Raw genomic sequence first — 14,356 nt, 5'->3', positions numbered from 1 at the left:
GCGCATATTTTCTTTCTTTCTTGTTTGCTGCTTTTTTTTTCTGCAAAGAAGAATCATCATCAAAACTCCAAAGAAGTTAAAGAAGCAGCAAATAGATCGGTGGCGGCGGCGGAGTTGCATGAGTGTTCATAAGTTTTAACAGCAAGAATATATTTTTAGAACGGGGAACAAACATATATTGTTCTTAATAATAATGATAACAACAACAACAATAATAATAATAACAACAACAATAATAATGATAACAACAACAACAACAATAATAATAATAATAATAATAATAATAATAATAATAATAATGAAAATCCTAGAATACGGAAACTAACTCACATAAACTGCAAACACTAATCAGTAATTTGGATGCTGCAATATGAATAAAATAAAATCAGAAAGAACATGATCGCATGGGACCAAGAAAAACTGAAATCGCCAAATACAATGCCACCTCCCCGAAAAAAAAACAAAAACAGTTGTCTACATCAGATGGCACCACACAGAAGAATTGTGAAGGGTCGAGGAGGACCGAGGATGGAGAGTACTAACCAGACCACACTGAAAGAGTGCGGAGAAAACTTTGAGGAAAATGTTTTTGTTACTAAAATTCCTGGAAAGACTTGCTGTCACTCAAACTCCATGAAACACTTCAAGTTATTGCCAGTGAATGATCACTAGTGATGGTCTGTGTGAAAACTTCTTGTGAGTGAGTGTAATAATAATATACAGTGGAACGATAAAATTATCGCCCTAAAGAAAACAACACTATGGCTTTATTTTAAAACTCTTCCTGAAAAAAATCAATTCAGATAACTTGATTATGTAGTAAAGCTGACATCAATTCAATGTGGCCGCCTTCAACCTCAATCACCGCCTCAATACAGATTTAGAATTGGGAGTATGCCTTTCCTACAAGCGCCGGCAGGAACTCGGCAGATGGCAGCGATCAAGCTGGCGTTGGTGTTGTGCATATGATCAAACAAAGTAGTCCAGCAGGTTCAGGTCACGGGAAGAGGCCAGGGAGAGAAGTGTACAAAATCGTAGTGCTCCTTCTGAAGCCAAACCTGGGTCTCTTTGAACTTGTGGGCTGGTGCCAAATCCTGCTACCACACCAAGGGTTTGCCAGTAGCCACCTGATTGCACTAGGGGATCACTACACTCTTCAGCACATCCAGGTACATTTTGGTGTTGACTTTCAAGCCAACTTTGAAGATATGAGGTGGCATGATGTGGCCCTTACTTGGAACCACACCAAAGACCATAACCTTGGTCCGAAACTTCTGTTGAGCTGCTGTGCCCTCAGGCATTAAACCGTCCAGATTTGCATTTTGGGGGTGTTGGCAATGGTCCGGTTGTCATAACTTGGATCATTAGAGAGCATGAGTTGTACAGCGGTGCATCTCTGATATTTCTCATTGAACATTGTCACTTTCAGACATGATAGAAAGCTCTTATCGCTCTCGGGATTTGTACACATTTGTCCAACTAATAAACGGTCTGCAACAAAAAAAGAAAACCAGTTTTCATCAAACAGAAATGGAATCATGTCTTTTCTATTTTATCAACAATTTTATCGTTCCACCCTGTACTAATTATAGTAATATCATTATTAACTAGTGGGACGTGTGGAAATTCCACAGAGAACTCTTTCATATGTAATATATTGATGTTGGCATTTTATCGATGTTCAATATAAATGGAGACACCCTTATTATTGTACCTCTTTTGTGAAAACTGAAAAAGTGTTTATCTAAACTAGCAGGAACGCTTGGCGTAGCCCGGTCGTAAAGTACACTTAAATATAATATTTTAATTCTTGCCGATTTTGAATATATTCTTATAGAGTTAATGTTCTATCGATTTTTATATATTATAAAGTTGCGATTTCAAAAATAATAAATATATCCATATGACTTGGGTGCATCAGCTTAAATTGAAACCAAAACCAAAACTTATAGGTGAAGGGATGAAACGATAAACCACATAAATGATTGCAGCAAACTAGTCAAAAACGATTATAAGAATAGACATGACCAGATGGTGAAAGCAGTACACTGGGAACTATGCAAGCAACTGCATATTGAACATCTGGACAAATAGTACAAGCAGAAAGTGGTAGCAGTACTTAAGGTAGAAATCAGGAAATCCTATAGGACATGGATGTAAAGACAGATAAACATATTCCAGCAAAAAGACTAGATATCATAGTTTCTAACCAGAAAGAAAAGTCTTACAAAATCTTAGATTTTGCTGTTCCAGTAGATCACATATTAAGGAGACAGAAGCAAAGCAATTACACGGAGCTGTAAGGGATATGAATGATGAAGAAAGTCAAGATAACACCAGTAATTATTGGTGTTATTTTGACTTTCTTCATCTTTCATATCCCATTTAGGGATTGTTCCTAGTGGTCCTACAATTATAATTGCGGAATCAGTAGGAACAATCTTAAAAAATTTTGAAAAAAATGGGAGAAATTGGAATCAAGAGAACAGCCGAGAAGATACAGCAAATAGAAATAATGAAAACCTTTGAATGTGGAGACTAATACACATAAGCTACAAATGTCAATCGGTCAGATAGAAACTGAAGTAAAACAAAAGATGGAGAAACAGCACATGAAACCAAGAAAACTGAAACTATTAAATCGTAAGTTTACCCTAAAATTTTTTAGTACCGGCATCAATTGGCCTTACACACCAAATAGTCAAGAAGGGTCATGAAGGATGGAAAGTCCAAGGAGAGAAAGCACTAACCAGACCTCTACTGAATAAGTGCAAAGAGAACTGAGACCTTGGGGAGGCTTATAGCCATCAAAATTCCAGTGATGACAAATGGTCATAGCTAGCAAGAAGTCAATTGTCAACGGCTATTCTAAGGATGCAATGGCAAAGACACTAGAGAATGACCTCCAATTTGTAGTGGAATGGGGACAAAAATAGATGGTGACATTCAATATTGCCAAGACTAAGCTTGTTTCCTTCTATAATTACAAGAAACCTTCTCAACCACCAATAGTTTTGACTAAAGATACATTACCTGAAAGTACTTCTTTCAAACTCCTCAGCTTAATGTTCACAGGGAACATGAGCTGGAATTGAGAGCATTGCCAAGGCCGCTGCGAAGAAGGTGGGCTTTCTCTACCATGCTAGAAAGCTACTTACACCTGAAAATATCCTGTATCTCCATAAGGTCACCATTCGCCCATGTATGGAGTACTGCTGTCACATTTAGGCTGGTGCATCTGCTACTAGTCTCTCGCTCCTGGCAGGGTTCAAAAGAGTCGCCAACTTGATAGGTCCTGAACTGTCACTAAAGCTTCAACCTCTGTCCCATCGACGAAATGTTGCATTCCTCTGCCTGTTCTACAAATATTTTAGTGGTGAATGTTTTGAGGAATTACAAGCCCTTGTACCCCTTCGACTTAAATACCTCCAACAAACCTGACAAGCAGCAAGCAAAGTCCCACCCCTACACAGTAGAGATCTCTAGATGTAAGAAAGCCTTCTACTCTAATAGTTTCTTCCCCAGAACTGCTAGACTCTGGAACTCCCTTCGGGGTTCCTGCTTTCCCAACTGTACTGACATGCAGAAGTTCAAGTCTAATATGAACAGACATCTTGCTGCTCAACTCTTTACATATTATCCCTGCAACTTATGCCCCTGATAGTAGCCCTCTACATCTGTGTCTTATTTGGGGTGAAAATAGTATTAAAAAAGTGTGCAAATGTTATCAAAAGAGGTAGAGTGTACTGGAAATCTGGGAAGACTTTTTGTCACTCAAACTCCAGATAACACCACCGGTTGTTGTCAATGAGCAATATGTAATGATGACCCATTTGAGTACTAGTGAGTATTGATAATATTAACACGTTCTATATTATTATTACAAGTGCACATCCTCCGTCAAAAACGACGAATAAAAGGTATGCTCTGTCATTGTTCACACTAATATTCATATAAAGTAGCGTTTCGACAAATGAAATTTAAAAAAAAGATAGAAAACCGTATTAATCGGTATAGAAAAAAAAAAGTCTCATTATGGAAATAAATCGAAGGGGGTTGTTTAACTAGCTATTTGTTTTCTCACTTCCCTTAAACACTTGAAATAGTTTAGTCCCAACAACTTTTTTATTCGCTAAGCTATGCATGACGAGATATATAGATGCAATTAAATATACATTGATTAGGGTGGAAGATATTGTTAAAGACAAAATAAATAGAAATCACTAATCAGTCTCAGAGTCTTGCATAACCAAATATTTTAACATGCAAAAATTTGAGCATTTTACCATCGCAGAACAAAAAGTTAAAAACCTATATCGTCATAATAATATAGATTTTGGTATTCGTGTTCATCTGCCTCAACTCCTGCACTTAGCAATATTTTTTCAAAGTTTATATTGGTCAGCTCATTAACTGTTGACTTTACACTTATGGAAATATATATATATATAAGCTGGACGCCCAGCATTGCCCGGTCGTACAATACGCTTGAGCGTGATATTTTAATTTGTGCAGATTTCGTATGTATTATAGAATCAATCCTCTATTGATTATTATAAATTACAATGAATAATTTGTTCGGTAGACTAATTCACAAAAACATTTTTTTAAATAATAATGATAATGTCGTTCATTAAATTCCGTCTGTGTTTGTTTACAATATCACGTCAGCTGATATTTGAGCTTGACGATGAACGCTCTGAAGAAGTTACTTTAATGTGTTGCTATAAAATGTGCGAACAAAGAAATGATTTGTGGTGATTTTAGATGGTACCTCTTTTTTATAGTAAATTGAACTCATTAATAAGAAAAAAATTAAAGTGAAATGGTGAGTTACACCAGGACTTGAACAGAGGATCATTCGATCTGTAGTCGAATGATCTACCACTGAGCTATACCTGCAGATTATAATAAATCTCTTTGTATTTTCTTTTTAAGAGGAAATGATTTGCTAAGATTTTGTTGTTTCCTTTGCCGGTGTAACATGAAATATTCCACTGTAAAATTTATTTTTTATCTATAAGAGAGAAAAGTTTTTTCGATTTTTGATACTCATCAGATGAATTTCTGTACAAAATAAATCTAAGAACACTGCCAGACATATAAATAAGCTTTGTGTGAAACTTGCAAAAGATAGGATCAGCCGTTTCAGAACCTATGAGGAAGGAACACACACACACAAAGTGATTTTTATATAATAGTAGAGAGATATATAAAGAGAGAGAGAGAGAGAGAGATGTGTAAGGTTTGTCTATCACATGGGTTTGTATCAGGACAACCTGGCAGGGGATGCTTTTCCCTACAAGTAAACCATGACCAAATATTCAAAATAGCATAGTATTTGCGACCCAAAATAAAATCTCCTCAGTATGACTAACCAGCACTGGCTTTTACAAGGAATGGTGCAGCTTCTCCAAGTGATGTTATCTCGTATCACGAAGCTAGATACTTCACCAGATAAGATGAATTCTTGTTCTGGATTCTAGTAAGACCACAAAATGTGTACTATAACATATGTAAATGGTCAATTGGGGTGAAGAAAATTATGTTCTCAACGTTTTTACTAACTCAGTGTTTGAGAGAAAAGGAGAACTTTAATGGAATATTCGAATATCTATGCATCTCATATAGTAACCAGGTGTTAGCAACCAAGAGGGGAGCCCTCTTGGTTTCTGAGAACTGAAGTAAAATGAAACACATATATATATATATATATATATATATATATATATATATATATATATATATATATAATTTGTTTCGACAAGACTTGACAAAGAAGAAAACTACTTTTTATTTACGTTCTTTTGTACATGTGCCTTTATGTGAAAGGATTTGCAAAAGTAATGTATCACAGTAATATATAATACAAAACAAGAATTATATAATATATATATATATATATATATATATATATATATATATATATATATATATATAATTTAATAACACAAACGAGTTACATCTACTCATTCTGGATTGGATCCTTCCCATTTTTCTGATTAATTCTCTTGATTCTGGCAAGAACTGGCTGATGTAGTTGCCATAGTTACTGTCGGCCCAAGTACATTCGAATCTGATAAGATTGATCCTTAGAGATAATTAATGGAACTGATTTTGGATCATTTATAGAAGTCTGTGTGAACACACGTACGTGTTTTTTTATGAATTAAAAGGTTGGAAGGGAGCCAAACGGAATGATGAAACATGAATTGTCTGTTATTCAACGAAATCTCGGAAGGAAACATACTAAGCCAGATGCATTTACCTCACACTCATTTTATTAGTACTATAATACGTTTTACTATGGTTTCGTTGAATGGTGAAAATTCACCAAACAGCTCATCAAAGACAGATTTATGTTCCCCAGAAAAGACCTTTTTTTTCTCTTGGTTTAAAAGGTAAAATTTGGTAGAAAGAAATAGAAATCCTTAATGTTCATGAGAGTAAAAATATTGCTTATATTTTGTTAGAATCCTTCTTGAGTAAAAGAAAATGCTTTGGAATCCAGTGCACACGAGGAGACTTTATTTATATATCGCTATATCATGATATAACACACACATATATATATATATATATATATATATACATACATATATATATATATATATATATATATATAATCATTTATATATATATATATAATCATTTATATATATATATATATAATCATTTATATATATATATATATATAATCATTTATATATATATATATATAATCATTTATATATATATATATATATAATCATTTATATATATATATATAATCATTTATATATATATATATATATATATAATCATTTATATATATATATATAATCATTTATATATATATATAATCATTTATATATATATATATATATAATCATTTATATATATATATATATAATCATTTATATATATATATATATAATCATTTATATATATATATATAATCATTTATATATATATATAATCATTTATATATATATATATAATCATTTATATATATATATATAATCATTTATATATATATATATAATCATTTATATATATATATATATAATCATTTATATATATATATATAATCATTTATATATATATATATAATCATTTATATATATATATAATCATTTATATATATATATATAATCATTTATATATATATATATATAATCATTTATATATATATATATATATATATAATCATTTATATATTGTTTGCAACAAACGCGTGCTGTAACCAAAGAAATCCTTCCACATAAGGGCATGTGCACAAAACCATAAATAACAAGTATTTTTTCTTTGTATAAAGTTACGTCAAAAATGAAAATAGAAACGGTTTTGTTTGTTCAGTATAAATTTATGCTAGCATAAAAATAAACCAGGAAATATTATTCCTGCTTCTCATTGCCCAAACGAACACTGCATCGTTGTTCTGTAGTTCTTTATTAGTATTAAAAGGAAAACATTAAATGTTTTTATGAGATAATATTTTGTCAAAATAAAACGCACGCAGCTTATTGAATACTCGCACTGGGGTTATGAAACACTACGACAAAACTTCAAATTACCAATGTGTAGCTTGTGTAATGAAAGGGAAGAAACATTAGCGCGTATTATATCAAAATGTTTTAAGTTAGCTCAATATCAATATAAAAAATGAAGACACAACAAATTCGCTCAGGTCCTACACTGGAACATATGTAAACTCTATAAATTAGATCACAATGAGAAGTAGTATGAGCATAAACCAGAAATGGTACAAGAAAATAACAATGTTAAACTTTTGGGGGACATGTGCATACAAACTGATAAGGTTCTTGAACATGTTAAACTTGACATCATTTTTCGAAACCAAAATTTTATTTAGAATGCCATATGAGCGCTTATCTATAAAAATATCTTCTTGGACCTATCGATGAGTTAATGCATGATAATGTGGCCCCATAAGGACCCAACGGGAAGATTGGGCCGAGTAAAAATATAATTTCAACAAAACTTTGCCACGGAGATGCTGCTCAGGTACGATCGCCCCTAACAGGAACTACGACACTGAATTAATGTTTCTTTTATTTGTTTATTTATTTATTTATCTCTTCTTCTCTTCTCTTCTCTTCTCTTCTCTTCTCTTCTCTTCTATCTTCTTCTATCTATCTATCTTCTATCTATATAAATAAAATGAACTCATTTTATCCCGTCGGATTTTGACATTAATAGGATTAAAAATCAAGATATTTCATGCAAATATAATATGCACAAACGACAGAACAATATCTGAGGTGTGTTATAGGCTTATTATTTCTCAAATTCCTCGATAATCTTAGATTTCTATACTTTTTCTGCTGAGAAGTCACGGCCAAAATCGGTTAAGATCAATGGAAGTGGTAAAATATTTTCTCTCTAATAAATTTCTCCTCCCCCTGTCACCACTTAACACCGTTTGGGGATCGTTCACAAGGAACAGTTGAGAAGAGAACACCGGTTTGGCTTCGTAGTTCTTTCATGTGAAGTTATTTAAAATCACTAAACTAAGCTGCAGTGCTCTGTGGCGTAGTGGTTAGCGTGCTGGACAATTCACATTATATTTTCACGTTCGCGCCGACCTACCGTAGTCGTTTTTTTTTTTTTTTTTTTTTCTCCTAGACAACTGGAATGGACTTTTCTTGGTGGCCGAACTGTTAACATTGCAGATGTTTTTTTTGTTGTTGTTTTTTTTCACACTTTATTTTCCTACTTTTACTCCGGGTTTGATCCTTCCTACTTACCTACCATAACATTTTTCAAAACTCCCCCCCCGTCCCGGAAACAAACACTCGGGCAACGCCGGGTACCCCCGCTAGTTGTAAATATTCTTGTTTTCAAAGTTTACGCTTGATGCACAGACAGGTGCTTTTTATATACAGAGTTAGACAATCTCTTTTTAAAGCTGGAACCGCCTTATCGTGAAGATACAATACATTTTTTTCATCTAATGTTGCTATTATGTTGAAAATAAAACTAAAATGTACATTTCCTAGCCTTCAGACTAGGATCAAAATATAATATCTGTTCTGCTCAAAGATGGTATCGTTATGTCTGCAATCGCACGAGGCTACCATAGAATGGAAATATATTACGAACTCTTACATGGGTCTTAGGAATAGGTCCCGGAAGCAGATAGATTCTGAAACTACATTAACCTTAGTACTATATATATATATATATATATATATATATATACTAGCATTTCAGCCCGGCGTTACCCGGGTGTTTGGAGGTGTATGTTGGGCAAAAAAAAAAAAAAAAAAAAAGCGGTCAATTTTTTAAAACTTTGACCCCTATTATGACCCCTTTAAATTTATTGTTTTGGGCTCAAATCAGGTTATTAAGTTAGGTCCATGTCCAAGGAACCTATGTCTAAAATTTCAAGTGTTTAGACCCAAAATTTGCGGAGGAGTTAGGTAGAGTTCTCAAAGGTCAAATCGTTGAACTTTGACCCCATACCGCGAAGAGGAAAAGAGCGGGGGAAAAAACCTGCGTCTTTGCGGTTACGACCATCGCCAAACCTGAAGTGACTTAGGTTTACATTTAGGCAAGACAATCGAAAGGAAAGGATATCTTTCCAAAATATCGGCGAAAAAAAAAACGACCCCCCCCCCTATAGAGAAGTGCCTAGTTGAAGGGAAAGATAGTAATGTTTTTAGCCAATTTTTCGATATTTGTCGTATGAAAGGTCGAACTTCAAAACGATATTGATCTTGGTAAAATCCCTCGCCTCTGTCGAAGGTTTTAGGCAGACATACAAACATACATACATACATTTATATATTGGTAACTAAAAATTTTCGACCCAAACTGATGAAAAAGCTTGCTCTATCTCTGAATACCCTTTATGTAAAATTTCATATGTTTAGACCAGAAATTGTGTGAGTAATTAGGTAGAGACCGCAGAGGTCAATGTTTTTTAAATTTTGACCCCTATTATGACCCCTTAAAATTTATTGTTTTGCGCTCAAATCAAGTTATTAAGTTAGATCCATATCCAAGGAACATATATCTAAAATTCCAAGTGTTTAGACCCAAAATTGTCGGAGGTGTTTGGTCGAGTTCTCAAAAGTCAAATCGTTGAACTTTGACCCCTTTAACAGCCAAATTTCTGGCCGATAATCACAAAGATTTTCCCAAATCTCAGTACCCTGTATATCAAATCTCAAGTCTGTAGACTTAAATTGACAGTTATTGCGTAGGGAAATATACACAGACAGACAAACAGACACGCCCACCTTTTTATATATATATATATATACACTAACATTTCAGCCCGGCGTTGCCCGGGTGTTTGGATGTGTATGTTGAGCAAAAAAAAAAAAAAGTGGTAGTAGGAAGGCTGGCTCGAACCCGTACCGCAAAGGAGGAAAAGAACGGGGTAAAACCTAACGTTTATGCTGTTACGACCACCGCTAAAGTGGAAGCGACATTTTTTAAAATTAAGGCTAGACAATCTAAAGGAGAGGATAACTTTAAAAAATATCAGCGAAAAAAGTGACCCCCCCCTGTAGAAAAGTGCCTAGTTGAAGGGGAAGATATTAATGTTTTTAGCCAATTTTTCGATATTTGTCGTCTGAAAGGTCGAACTTTAAAACGATTCTGATGTTGGTAAAATCCGTCGCCTCTATTGAAAGTTTAAGGCAGACATGCAAACAAACATACATACATACATTTATATATTGGTAACTAAAAATTTTCGACCCAAACTGATGAAAAAGCTTGCCCTATCTCTGAATACTCTTTATGTAAAATTTCAAATATTTAGACCAGAAATTGTCTGAGTAATTTGGAAGAGACCGCAGAGGTCAATTTTTTTAAACTTTGACCCCTATTATGACTCCTTAAAATTTGTTTTGGGCTCAAATCAAGTTATTTAGATCCATGTCCAAGGAACCTATATCTAAAATTTCAAGTGCGTAGACCCAAAATTGTCGGAGGAGTTTGGTAGAGTTCTCAAAGGTCAAATCGTTGAACTTTGACCCCTTAATCGTCAAATTTCTTGCCAAAAACCGATCACATCGATTTTCTCAAATCTCAGTACCCTGTATATCAAATTCCGAGTCTGTAGACTAAAAATTGACAGAGTCATTGCGTAGGGAAATGTACACACACACGTTCACTTTTATATATATATAGATATAATATTTTTTATGTATGTAGACAAATATTACATACTCACTACACTGTACATGCTAATGTTTCGGAACAATTGGTTTATTGAAAAACCAAAAGCATCTCCTCAGGCGACAGAAATAAAGTTTGTCTGCTATTCAAAATAGCTAATTCTTAAAGCCTGAGGAGGTGCTTTTGATTTTTCAATAAACCAATTGTTCCAAAATATTAGTCTGTTCAGTGTAGCGACTATGTAATATTTGTCTATATATATAAATATATTATACCTTGCCCTTTTTATTGAGCACTCTTAATAACCTCGTTTTAATTGATGTTTTTATCTTCTGAATACCTTTAACTTGATATATATATATATATACACACGCACACTCCTTCGGTCTTTGACAGAGTATGGGTACTCACGAAGTGATACCTGCGCGTGAAATTTTTGTGGCAGGAGATGCGCAATCTCCAACTACACTCCTCCTGGGTCGACCTTGTTAAATACCTGTGGCAAGTGAAGTGTATGTCATGACCACTGGAAACAAACGCCGCTTATATATATATATATATATATATATATATATATATATATATACAGGGTGACCCCCCCCCAAAAAAAAAAACGGACCCCAACTATAATTAGGCCCCGTTTCTTAGTGTTTTGCCCGAATGAAATGAAACTTTGGTCATAACTGGTTTATTATATTAAAAACATCACATCAAAAAACTAGGATCTTTGGCCTTTTTTTTTCTCCGTTCTACAGCATATGTTCTAGATGGCCTCCATTTAGCTTTTGTTTTGTTTTGTTTTTTGTTTTTTTTTGGGGGGGGGTCACCCTGTATATATAAAATGATTGAATGAGTTTTGCAGATTTTCACTGTTTTATTAATACGATATTATTGTATTGCCTTTTATAAATTATCTTTTTATACACACTAAACAATGTTGTAAGCAAACTACATTAACCTCTTAATGTAGATTTCAGTTTGAACAAATGTGATATAATATTTTGGTGTCTACGTTCGCGCCAGACGTCCATGGAATGGAACTATTTTTAAGCACGTAACAAAATAATCAAATATAGGATACAACTGTGTAATTTCCACGAGTTCCGCTCGTTTTAATTAATTAAATGGTATTTATGCAGGATACAATCCGTGTTGAAATAATAATGCTAGTATTTAGAAACCTATTCTTAACATGAGGAGAGGAAGCAACTATACTGGACTTTCACCTAACAATTTAATAAACAAAATATACCGTAACAATTAAATTAACTTGAAAATCCTATATAAAAATAGTACTGTCCGTGAAGGGCACAAGTACCAATTACATGTGACAAACCTTGCAAACTTTGGTGTCTATATTTTTTGTTTTGTGCTTTTTTCCCCCTCCTGTTACGCAAGAATCTGGAAAACAAGGAAAATTCTGTTCCCGAATTTCAATGTTCATTTTTTTTTTTTTTTTTTTTTTTTTTTTTTTCAAAAAGCCAAATCGGTTGCGGACGTGTATTCCGTCTCCATTGTATACGCTGCGTGGATTCGCAAAGAACTGTAATTACAATCCCACATCGTACGACAAGAACACATTTTTTTTCTACACCTACGCCTTTTTCATCACAGGAGACACAATAAACGCATCGAACATGTTGACGAGATTCCAATAAAGCTGAAAGCTTTTTTTTAATGTTCACCTTTCAACACGTTTTTCTTCTTTCAAAGGAAAACGCGTTTTTTTTTTCTTTTCCTAAATAAATAAATATTCGTTTCGCTTGTTGTGAAAGTGAGATAAACTAAACATTCTCATATTAAAATCACCTTCCCACATCCAAATGATAAATTTCAACAACTAAACACTGTGTGTGTATGTGTGTGTATATATATATATATATATATATATATATATATATATGACTACAAATATATATATATATATATATATAATTTATGGTGAAGGTCGAACGACGGCATTACGAATATGCATGCGTAACGTAATAGCTATTGGTTCATGTTTTAATTTTTAGCCTTGTAGTAAACATGTCTTCATGGCTCAGGCATTAATGTCAAAGGAAAAAGTAAATTGTAAGCTAAATGTTTTGGTTTCGATTCTCGGTGGTGGCGCACGAGTCATTTTTTTGTTTTACTTTAATTTTGTTTAGCTTGTCTTTAACTTCTGTTTATTTTTATCAAATTATCTCATATATACAGTTCAGTTGAACTAAAACGATAAAAAAAATTACGAAGGTAAAGTTGCTTTAATATATTTATAAAATTATTGCCTGAAAATGGGATAATTTTTTATTTATTTTATTAAATGAGAATATGCTAAAAAAATTACAAACCTTAATGCCACTTTAATGACTTTATATTCAGAAGTTTAAATACTTCCAAATACCTTGGAAATTTCGAAGGATCACGAAGTAATCCATTCTTTTTGCTTTATTTCATTTTTTTTCCACTATAAACAAATGATTAACATGGCTGACTTGTTTACCGAAATGCATTATAGCGGATTTAATTTCGTCATTAAATTACTTTTGTTAAAAGATTTTTTAATAATTCCCTTTTAGTTAATGCTAGTGCATTTTTTTAAATAAATATTCGATATGTAATTATTAAAGTTGCATTGGTACGTGAAATATACAGACACAGGAAAAGTAGTGACACAAGTTTGTTAATATGGAGATAATTTATAATATGCGGAGTATTTGTTGCTGTTATCGCATCATTATTATTGTTTTTGTTATTGCTAAGTAAGTAAAATTATTATTATTATTATTATTATTATTATTATTATTATTATTATTATTATTATAATTATTATTCAAAACATCTCAAACAACCAGTTTTGTTTGTTTTTCGGCGGAGATGGCATTTTACTTATGTTTTGCTTTTTTGTAATTTTCTTTTTATTTGCTGTTTGATCTATCTGAAGGTGCATGTGCAACACAGACATACACGCATACGTACGTCTCTCCTAGATGAAAAGGTGCAACTCTGTTATGCACATGTAGTAACTAGTAGGGGCAGACACGCACACGCGCACCTCGTCAGGCAGCAGACGCACTCATCGACAACGCACTCGCATAATGAAGGAAGAACCGATACCCTTTCGCGAGTAGACGCAAAAGCATTCTCCCCACCCCTCTCTCTCTCTCTCTATCTCTCTCTCTATCTCTCTCTCTATATATATATCCTTCTCCCCCTCTCTCTCTCTCACACACACATA

General features: G+C 33.3%; 1 protein-coding gene across 3 annotated transcripts in view; it reads left to right on the top strand.

Annotated features, from left to right (window-relative positions):
• The window catches only part of LOC145296655 (potassium voltage-gated channel subfamily B member 2-like), a 1,059,074-nt gene that overhangs the window by 331,180 nt on the left and 713,538 nt on the right, over nt 1-14,356 (top strand). The window contains exon 1 of one of the 3 annotated variants that reach the window (XM_080142592.1): nt 14,321-14,356. This exon is cut by the window's right edge and continues 691 nt beyond it. The exons of 1 other annotated variant lie outside the window; for it this stretch is intronic. The gene's annotated coding sequence lies outside the window, so the exon portion shown is untranslated. Of the gene's footprint in view, nt 1-14,320 lie in introns of those variants that run through there. One more of the 3 variants, XM_080142593.1, reaches the window with a different exon arrangement.

The sequence above is a fragment of the Euprymna scolopes genome, chromosome 17 (assembly GCF_053919585.1).
Source record: "Euprymna scolopes isolate OS-2025 chromosome 17, ASM5391958v1, whole genome shotgun sequence".
In the NCBI taxonomy this organism is placed as follows: Eukaryota; Metazoa; Mollusca; class Cephalopoda; order Sepiida; family Sepiolidae; genus Euprymna; species Euprymna scolopes.
This window is presented reverse-complemented; position numbering and strand designations above follow the sequence as displayed.